This window comes from Microtus ochrogaster, chromosome 1 (assembly GCF_000317375.1).
Source record: "Microtus ochrogaster isolate Prairie Vole_2 chromosome 1, MicOch1.0, whole genome shotgun sequence".
NCBI classification, from domain to species: Eukaryota; Metazoa; Chordata; class Mammalia; order Rodentia; family Cricetidae; genus Microtus; species Microtus ochrogaster.
In genome coordinates, this window is record NC_022009.1 from 125,922,002 (window position 1) to 125,932,922 (window position 10,921).

General features: G+C 41.2%; 1 non-coding gene across 1 annotated transcript; it reads left to right on the plus strand.

Moving 5' to 3' along the window:
• The first annotated feature begins 3,917 nt into the window (after window positions 1–3,917).
• LOC113456828 lies at window positions 3,918–4,023 on the plus strand. Its single transcript, XR_003377567.1, has one exon. It is a non-coding gene; the product is annotated as a U6 spliceosomal RNA (small nuclear RNA).
• The last annotated feature ends 6,898 nt before the right edge of the window (window positions 4,024–10,921 follow it).

Sequence of the window (10,921 nt, forward strand, 5' to 3'; positions counted from 1 at the left end):
AGTGCTGGGATTAAAGGCGTGCACCACCACCGCCCGGCTTTTGTTTGAATTTAAAAGAAAAATCGTGGGCAGAGGGGGCAAATGAAGGAGAGAGAGAGAGAGAGAGAGAGAGAGAGAGAGAGAGAGAGAGAGAGGCATGCCACCTGAGTTAAATTAGTATGAACAACAGCTGCATGGGGCAGGCAGTCACATGGCAGATAAGGGGCTTGAGTAAGGAAATTCAAAGTGTTTTGGGAAAGCATGCTGAGAACAGAGATAGAGAGAGGAAAAGTTATGTCTGTGACCCTGTAAGAGGGTGTGCTGGCGAGGAAAAGGACACTGTTCCTTAAGAGAATAATTATTCCCCCTTTTTCTTTAGCCTGGCTCATAGTGAGTCTGCCATCCTAGGGTGGTCCCTTCAGCAGGTCAAGGACCTGCCCAACTGGATCAACTCTTAAGGGAGGGACACAATGGCTTTCATTCTTCTCCATAGCAATATGACTAGCACAGCCAATCCAGGACATTCCATCCTAATAAACATGTGACCAGTCTTGTGGTGTTCTTAAAAGGACTTCCTCATTCGTGTAAGGGTGTCTTCTTTCTCTGAACGTCAAAAATTGCCAGTATACTTCCCCACTGTCCAAGGGCAGCAGGTGACCCACTATGGCACACCGGAAGGATAGAAGACCCCTCTCGCTTTTGTTTCTTTGTTAATAACATCAGTCAGCCCTGCCCTAGCCCTGAACTTCCTTGTCTGGGAGCATAGTAAATGTCCTTATTGTTTGTGAGCATGATTCATGGGGATGAGCGTTCACAACTGAAGCACTCTCGCTGATCCGCTGCACGCTAGTGTTTTTGGTTAGTTGCTATAGCTTGAATCCCCACCACCACACACCCAAGACTTCTGAGCCCCAGTCCCCAGTTTGTCGGTCAAAAAGAGTTTGCAAATTATAAAGGGGCTACTGAGTTGGAGGAAGTTAGGAAGTAGCACCTACCTAGTGGAAGTGAAGGCAGGTAAGTGGGGGTTATATCCTACTTCCTCTCCCACTACGACTGTCCGACAGGACATTTTGCCTTGCTGCAAGCTTACAAGCAGTTGAGCCAGCCAGTCACAGAGCTCTGAGCCTTTGAGCTGAAATAAACATGTCTCCCTCTTCTATTGTTTTCTCGGGGATTCTGACACAGTGATGGACAGTGTCCAGCACACGGCTTCCCTAGATGCCAGTCAAATATTTCCTTCAACTCATCCAGGACAGTTACAAGCACTCTACAGTATTCAGCCCCTGGCATCTTGTTACGATCACTTTATGTCAAATGCTCTTGTCATCTCTTCATGTCTCCCATTGCAGGCCCAGGTGAGGTTTGAGAATGTAATTCTTTCCTTAAGCACATAAAAATTCCCAGGTGGATGGAGGGTGTCTCTGAGTGACAGGGCTGCTTGGCCTGTGTGAGGTCCTGAGGCTTAAGTAGGCTGTTTAATTCTGCTTAAGTTCTGAATTCTTTTAAGAAGACTGCTTGAATAGATTTCTGACCCCATATTTCTCTTCTTGCTTGTCTTACTGACCCAACCTTTCCTTCCAGCCCTCTCAAATTTCAGCCTTCCCTGCCCACCAGGAACCGTTTCTCCTTTAAGTATCTGTGCGTTCCTGTAAGTCTGGTGGAGTGTATTTACAAAGAGGAAACAAACCCAGGAGATTTTCATCGGGACGACCACAGAAGAGGTAACCAGTTCCTGTGCCTGTTTTCCTCTGTGAAATAAAGAAAATTTATAAACTGCTAACTCGGTGCGCTCCCATGAACTTCCTTGAAAGTTCCAGAGTTATATTGAAGTCAGTTTTAACTACCAAGGATTTCAAAGAGAATGAGGAATTAATCAGGAAGCTTTATTTCAAGAGCCACACTTATTATTTGAAACATCACCGGCAATCATTCAACATATAAAGGTAATAACTTCTTTAATGTAGCCATTCGTCATTTCTGGACGCCAGCCCATTAACCCGAGCAATCAACCCTGGTTTCCTTTCTGTCCCTCTCAGCTCAGTGGGACAGATTTTCCTTCAGCTGTGTTTCGTGTAATAGCCTCTAACTATCTGCTTTATATGCACTTACAGGTATGTGTAAAAGTCAAAATAAATCGCAGGTTTTTTTTTATTCTTAAATAGCAACTATATGAAAGTTAATTTTCTACCCATTAAGTGCTTTGCCTTTTAATTATCAATTTTTTTTCTTATTTTGGAATGTACTCCTAAACTACTTTCCTGTTTGCTATAGAATTCTATGAAACTGTTCAGTGTAAGTTAGGAAACATTACCTAGTTTTCATGTCCCCAAGGATTTAAATTTTTTCATTTATTTCATTAATTTGTTTTCTTCCCTTTATTTTATATGTATGGATGTTTTGCCTGCCTGATGTCTGCACACCACACACCTGCAGTGCCTGTGGAGGCCAGAAGAGGGCGCTGAATTCCCTAGAGACCTGGAGTTACAAAGTGTGAGAGCCACTATGGGGGTGCTGGGACTCCAACCCAGGTCCTCTGGAAGAGCCGACGGTGCTCTTGATCACAGAGCCATCTGTCTGGCCACAATAATTTTGTTTTGAGAAAAAGGTCTCACTCCTCAGGGGTCTTGGTCTGCCGCCTAGAGTTTATTATATAGCCCTGGCTGCCTTGAATTCATGGCAATACTTCTGCTTCAGCTTCTAAAACACAGGGATCATAGGCGTGAGTCACCATGCTGGATTCCCAAGGGACTTAAACAACTGTTGCCTGGCGGTGGTGGCGCATGCCTTTAATCCCAGCACTCCCGAGGCAGAGAGGCAAGAGGATCTCTGGGAGTTCAAGGCCAGCCTGGTCTACAAGAGCTAGTTCAGGACAGGATTTAAAGCTACAGAGAAACCCTGTTTTGAAAAAAACAAACAAAGCAAAAAACCAAACAAACCTGTTTTATTATTAAAAGTTGTTTAATCTTTTGTGAAAAACAATGAGAAATTTATAATCCCCCCCAAGACAAATATTTTGATTTTGTGCTTCAAAAGATACCAAGAAAGTAAAAAGACAACCTGAGTTTCTGCATGCATGTGGTACACATGTACTCAGGCACATAAACATAAAATTAATATTAAAATGAAATATGATTATATTTCTACTCTATTTTATTATAGTCACAAAATTGGTTCTAGAAATATCTTCAGAATCCTGGGGAGGAATATATATAAAAAAATAACAATATCTTGGTGTGGTCATGCACACCTGTAATCCCAGCACAGGGGAAACTGAGGCAGAAATCTTGACAGTTCCAAGCAAGCTTTCACTATATATTGAGACAGACCCTGACTCAATAAATAAAACAAAGCATAAATTACAACAGTCAGCAATGGCAAACCATATCTGAATTCACATTCTGCTTTTTCAAACATCTCACCATGATTTATGCTTCCTTAGTGTTCTCTGTGTTGCAATAATAACTACCTCTAGACATCTGTAACATCTTCGAGGTGAAGGGTACAATTAAGGCACAGCTCAGCTGCTGCCGTGGCTGGGGGTGGAATACAAAAAAAAAGAAAAAAAGAAAAAAAAAAAAGAAATCGTCTTTATGTTCTTTTCAATTTGCTCCCCAAACCATCAGAGACGAAAAAGCAGCCAGGTATAAGCTCTGTCCAGAAGGTGTGAATCTCTGCCTCTGCCTCACAGAAGGATTAAAAAGTGAGAGATTTCAGGAGCTTTGGCTTCCTGTTAAATTTGTCATCTATGAATTTTTCACAGTTCCTTAATTAGTGTCGTTAGGAATCTCAGGACTGTGAATCACAGAAGTAGAAAGAGAGCCCTGAAAAGTCTCAAGCTTCACTAAATACTGAGGATGGGCACATTAGGATAAGAAGAAGGTCCTTTAGGCCTGGAGTTGCTGCTCAGTGGTAGTGCACTTGCCTGGATGCATGAAGCAGTTCATACGAAGGGAGAGCACATATACTAAAATTGGAACGATATAGAGATTAGCGTGGTCCCTGTGCTAAAATGACATGCAAAAGCATAAAGCGTTCTTTATTTTTTTGAGGGTGGTATGTGTGAAAATAGTAGGTATTGAATGAATAATATAGCTACATTTTTGCAAAGTTAACATTTATGTAATCTTGCATAATATGAATATGTAGTATAGGTGCTTGTTAATTACTTAGTTTATATTCAAATTAATGTGTAAGTTAAAATGTGCATCTAGGATCTCAGCTCAGTTTGGTAATATGTGCTAAAGTCCCAGCCCAATGGTTAATGCTCACTGACTGCTTTATAGAGGATCTCGGTTTTTTTGTTTTTTGTTTTTTTTTTGTGGTTTCTCGAGACAGGGTTTCTCTGTGGTTTTGGAGCCTGTCCTGGAACTAGCTCTTGTAGACCAGGCTGGTCTCGAACTCACAGAGGAGGATCTTGGTTTGATTCCTAGCACCTACATGGCAGCTCACAAATATCTGTAATACCCATTCCAGGGGTTTCTAATGCTTTCTTCTAGTCTCTGTGGGCATCAGGAACATAAATGGTATACAGATATAAGTGTAGTCAAAACAGCCATGCACATAAAACTAAATAATAATAATAAACACAAGCAGGCAGACATAGTGTGTTTACCTATTGGGTCAACTTGTCATCCTAGAATTCTGTAATCTTAAAAACCAAACAAACTCACTTTATAGAATCAACACATTTCCAAGGCTGGAGGGATAGCTTGCTTGGTGTTGTGCAAACAGGAGGGTGTGAGTTAATTTTCACAACACACTTCCATAAAGAAACACCTGCTGCAGCAGTGTGTGTGCCTATAATTTCAGCTCCAGTGAGGAGACAGGGAGATTCCCTACGGGGTTTGCTTGCTAGACAAATAAACTAAACTAGCAAGCTCAGGGTTTGGTGATAGACCTTGTCTCAAGAAATAGAGTATGGGAAAATGTGGTGCCGGCCTTTAATACTGGGCTTGGGAGGCACACAAGGCCATCCAGTGACTTCCCAATGAACTCTCTCAGAAGAGCCCACAAGGCCTTCTGTGACTTGGTTCACTGCTTCTCTCATCTCACCTGCAACATTCTTAAAATTTTTCTAAAAAAAAAAATATTTTGTGCGTATTTTATTTATGTTTCTACATGTGTGTCTAGTACCACTTTCATGTCTGGTACCTGCAGAAGACAATCGAGGATGTCTGGTCCCCTGGAACTTGAGTTACAACAGATGTTGCAGGCTGCCACGTGGGTGCTGAGACCTGGATCTTCTGAAAGAGCATCTTTGCTCTTGACCACTAAGCCAGTCTGCAGTGCTCCCAGGTCACCCTGTAATCCCACACTGAGTCTGCATCTTGGCGCATGTAATGCCAAAACAAGTATGGCCAAGACATCAAAGACTAGAGAAAGACCTGCAGCAGGCAAGGGCCACTCGGAGTTATTTCCAAAATAATGCCCTCTTTGAACAAAGGGAGCATGGAGATTTTATCCAGAAAACCAAAACACACCCACACAGGAAAATACTTTATGGCTGGGGTTATATCTGAGCAGGAACGGTTAAAGACATTTTTCAGCAAGTTCACTGTAAAGTTCAAGAAAGAAAAATAGTAGACACATTTTTAGGTGTGCTTACATGAAGGTCAAGAGCATAAGCTCACAGTTTTAAAATGGTGAACAGGTGTGCTTTGGGCATGCTTAGTTTAATAGATAACTTAATTCCTAGTTCTTTGAGGCTTTTCATCTTGAAGAGATGTTGAAAGCGTTTCTGTGTTGATTATGATGTTCATGCGATCTCTGCTCTCAAATCTATTTATAAAAATGCATATTGATTTGCATATGTTGAACCAAACTTGCATCCCTGTAATGAAACCTTCTTGGTCAGGATGTATGTATTGCTTAATGTCTTCTGGAGTTTGATTTGCAAAAAAATTTGTTGAGCATTTTTGCATCTATGCTAATTAGGGGTATGTTTGCAATTGCTATATCTTTTTGATAAATTTTTTCTTTATTAACATGTAGTGGATTTAGCCAGGTGTGGTGGCACACATCTTTAATCCCAGCACTTTGGAGACAGAGGCAGGTGGAACTCTGTGAGTTCAAGGCCAGCCTGGTCTATAAAGTGAGTTCCAGGAGAGGAAGAACTGTTATATAGGGAAACCCTGTCTCAAACAAACAAACAAACAACTCAAAAAACTTGTAATGGTCTTTTTCATCTCTTCTTTTTGGTTCAAAACTCTTCTCAGGGGGCTGGAGAGATGGCTCAGAGGTTAAGAGCATTGCCTGCTCTTTCAAAGGTCCTGAGTTCAATTCCCAGCAACCACATGGTGGCTCACAACCATCTGTAATGGGGTCTGGTGCCCTCTTCTGGCCTTCGAGCATACACACAGACAGAATATTGTATACATAATAAATAAATAAATATTTTAAAAAAACAAACAAAAACAAAAAAACTCTTCTCAGATATCAGAATAGATATATCAGCTTGTTTTGGGTTTTTATTTGCTTGATAGAATGTTTTCTATTAACTGCTAGTCTGTGGAGTTGTTTGTTTTAAACCAGTGATATGTTTTTATAGAGACAACAGAGCATAGGATATAATTTTCAGTTCTAGTCAGTCAGTCTATGTCTCTTTGTTGGTGGATTGAGGCCACTTATTTTCAAGATTATTTTTGTGAAGTGTTTACTAATTCCCGTAATGTGGTTGTTTTTCTGGTTGGTTGGATTATTGTTTGGTTTTACTTTCTTCTCCATTGGTATTAAGGATTTGTTGGTTGACTGTACTGACATAATGGAGTCCTAGCTCTGCTATCTGCACCCCTACAAATGTATTCTTCTTTCCTATTCTCTCGTTCCTGAAAGTTCTTCTTCTGTGCACATTACACCCTTAAATACGATATTCTGCAATGCTTAGTGGTAATGAATTCCCTTACTTTTGCTTGTATTCATCTATGATTTCCCTATAAAATTTAAAATGTAGCTTTATGAGATTTGGCGATCTTGGTTGGCCGTTGTTACTTTCAGGCTGGAGATATGTCATCCATGCTTTCTTAGGTCTTAGAGTTGCTGACAAGATACCTGATGCTATTCTGACATTTCTACCTTTGTATGTGACTTAGTATTTTTCTCTTACAGCTTTTAATATAATTTCTTTGCATTTTGACATTTTGACTATAATAAGTTACAGAGAGATTCTTGTTTAACCATGTCTATTCAGTGTTCTCAATGTCTCTTGTATTTGGATGTCTATTTTTTCCCTGTAGATTTGGGGAATTTTCTGCTTTGGTTTTTGGGCCTTAAGTTTTATTTCCGCTTTTTCATCTTTCTTATGGGCTTCTGGATCTGATGCCTTTAGCATTCAGGAGGCAGAGGCAGATAGATCTCTCTGAGTTGAGGCCAACCTGTCTACAGAGTGAGTCCATGACAGCTAGGCTACATTAAAAAGTTTTTTTTCTCAAACTGGGAGTAGTGATTTGTGCCTGTAATCTTAGTACTTGGGAGGCTGGTGTAGAAGGATCACCATGAGTTCTAGGCCAATCAGGTCTATGTAGTCAATACCAGACTAGCCAGGGCTACAAAGCAAGACATTAATCATATAAAACATATGGAAAAAAAATTCTCCGATTGGGCTGGAAAGATGGCTCAGTGGTTAAGAGCATTGCCTGCTCTTCCAAAGGTCCTGAGTTCAATTACCAACAACCACATGGTGGCTCACAACCATCTGAAATGTGATCTGTATGCCCTCTTCTGGCCTGCAGGCAGACACACAGACAGAATATTGTACACATAATAAATAAATAATTAAAAAAAATTCTCCGATTGTATTTGTCTTTGCTTCAATTTTTCAATCTATGGAATAAAGTATTCATCTGAAATAATTAAGGAACTGAATATTATTTTACTTTATTTTAACAGGGAGAATATAACCAAACAGAATTTCAGTTAAATATGTGTTCCAGTCATATTTTAGTGATGATCAACACCCTAAGAAAATATAGATTTCCCTTCTCATAATATATAAAAGCCAAGACTTCCTATAATAATCATGGCAGCTGTTGGTCAAGTTATTTAAAAGTTAAAAGCTGAAGCCGGGCGGTGGTGGCGCACGCCTTTAATCCCAGCACTCGGGAGGCAGAGGCAGGCGGATCTCTGGGAGTTCGAGACCAGCCTGGTCAACAAGAGCTAGTTGCAGGACAGGCTCCAAAACCACAGAGAAACCCTGTCTCGAAAAACCAAAAAAAAAAAAAAAAAGTTAAAAGCTGAAAACAATTGTGAATTATGAGTATAATTGGCTGCATTTATATTTCTGTATACTATTTTCCTATTCTGAGGCCTTCATAGAAAACCTAAAGTGTAATGCCAGCTATGGTGGATCAAATCTGTATTCCCAGAATTTGGGAGGTTCAGGCAGGAAGATGGAGTTTGAGGCCAGTCTGGGGTTAGTGATGCCATCCTGCATTAAAAAAAGAATTGCCATGGAGCGAGATAGCTAAGTACTTTACTTGTATGATCTGGGTGCTGCTCTAGAAGCTGGGAGTTCAATGAGAAACACTTTAAGGCCACGACCTCAGGAGATTCCTTCTCAGAAAGTGAAGGCACAATTCTTAGCACTCTTCTCGTGAACCAGGAAACGATTTACTTAGCACCTCCCTACTGCCCGGTCCTATGGCCCTGTGGTTCTAAGATTAAAGACTGTCTTTACCTCCATGATGGTTGGGTCACAAATAATGCAACAGTCAATTAAAATCTCTGGGTCCTTCAATTCCCAATTTGTATTCTCATCAATTCATCTGTAAAATGGGGTTCATATACAAATTTCTTAGCTTTGTTGTCAGCATGAAAAAACACCGTGTATCAATGTGGATCCTGGGCAGTCAAGGCTTCTCACCGGCTCAGTGGCTCCAATCCCAGAAGTAGCAATTCTATTTCATGCCTCAATGGACTGGCAAATTACTACATGTCCTGGAGTTTCAGGACTAGTTGTGATATTTAAAACCTCTAATGCTAAATTGTAGGATGTTGGAGCCACGTGGTAAGTACTATTTTTGGGGTAAAAGCAGGCTGCCATGGAAATAGAGAAAAAAGACACTTGTGTTGGGGTTGTAGCCCGAGGGTAGAGTGTTTCCCAAGCATTCCAGGGCCTGGGCTCTACAGGAGTGGGGGATAGCCTGGGGAAGTGGTAGAGGAGGTGCAAGGGATCCTGGGATAAGGTGTGGAGGAGTTAGGTAAGGGTGGAGAAAAGAAGTAGGGCTGAAGCTGAGATCCACTGCTTTAGCAAAGCCAGATACTCAACTGCAGGTTGAGAAGAGCCTACTCTGGTCCCCTTGCTAAAGCCCATGAAGCCACCTGACAATAATGTTTTTAAATGAGTAAAGTAGGGACGCAGTTATTGCGGCATTATCAGAATACGTAAAACCAAGTGCGATGCATGCATGCAAACATTTATCTGCCCATCAGTGATAAGGTCTGGAGTAGATGTATTGACTACCATGACTTCGCGGCTGCAGGATTGTGTCAGAGGATAAGGGCACTTTTGCTGTTGAAGAGGAACTAGGGAACTGGGTTCAGTTCCTAGTACCCATGAGGTGGCTCACACTGTCTGTAACTCTAATCCCAGAGTCAGGCGCCCTCAATCAGGCATGCATGCAGTATGAATATATACATGCAGACAAAATACAAAAAAAAAAAAGAACAAAAAATACTTTAAAAAATAACTACCATAATTTCACAATAGCAATAAGGATAGCGTTTTTTAAAAAATATTCATGATTACTGGAATGCACTGGATATTTTGATTTTTAATGATCATGAAATCATATTATTTGTTTTGTTTTTCAGGTAGTCTGACTATGTAGCACAGGCTGGCATGGAATTTTGTACCCTTCTGTCTCTTGCCTTCTGAAAGGTTAAGATTATAGGAATGAGCCACTATGCTGGACTTGTATGTTATTCTGTTTCTGTTTTGCCACAATGAGGATTTTTTTTTTCTCTTCCTGCTTCCTTCTCCTCCTGCTTATGCGTGTAAGGCAAGCAGTTTATCGCTCGGTTATATTCTTAGCCCAGATAGTGTTAATATTGGAATTTACCTACTGCACTCATAATTACAGGCCATCTTAAATTTCAGTTAGATATGAGTAAAAAATAAATGTATATTTTTTCTGTGTCTCAGTTCAACTTACTCCAGCCCCCAGGTTATGAACCCTTGGTTTTGTCTGTACCCTCTGTATTCGGTCAGATCCCATCTATAACTCTGGTTAAACCATTACCTTCCTTAAAACTCTTCATTGGAGCTGGGTGGTGGTGGCACACGCCTTTATTTCCAGGACTTGGGAGGCAGAGGCAGGAGGATCTCTGTGAGTTCGAGGCCAGCCTGGTCTACAGGAGCTAGTTCCAGGACAAACTCCAAATCTACAGAGAAACCCTGTCTCAAAAAAACAAAACAAAACAAAACAAAAAAAACAACTCTTCTTTCATTAAGTCAAAGTTATCTTTTTTTCCTGTGAGTCACAACTCCCTCTAAGGTGGGTCTGTCTCTACTCCCCGACTTCTGTTCTTTTCAGACTAGAACTTGTCAAACACAGTTCACTCTCCCAGCCCCAGAGAGGCTGTTGCTCTGCAACCCCGGGCTGTCCTCAATTTCACCGTTGTTCCTCCTCAGACTCCTGAACCTTGGGTTTACGGGCAGGTGCCACACCCAGCTATAACCACAGCACACTGTGAGAGCTGCTCTGTTCACTGCTCTATCTCCAGAGCTTCTCAAGTGCCTGGAACACGATCTGCCTGGTCCCCAAGCGCTGCACAATTCTAGGGTGTGCCTTTCCTTCTAAACTCTATTTGAATGGCTCCCCCAGGATTGCGTAACTGTCAACCCCAGGCTGACAGTATTTTACAGAAGAATAAACTGGCCTCAGCTGGGTGAGAAAGAGGTCTCCAGTGGACAGATTCAGGCAGGAGGCATCCTGGGATTACGTGT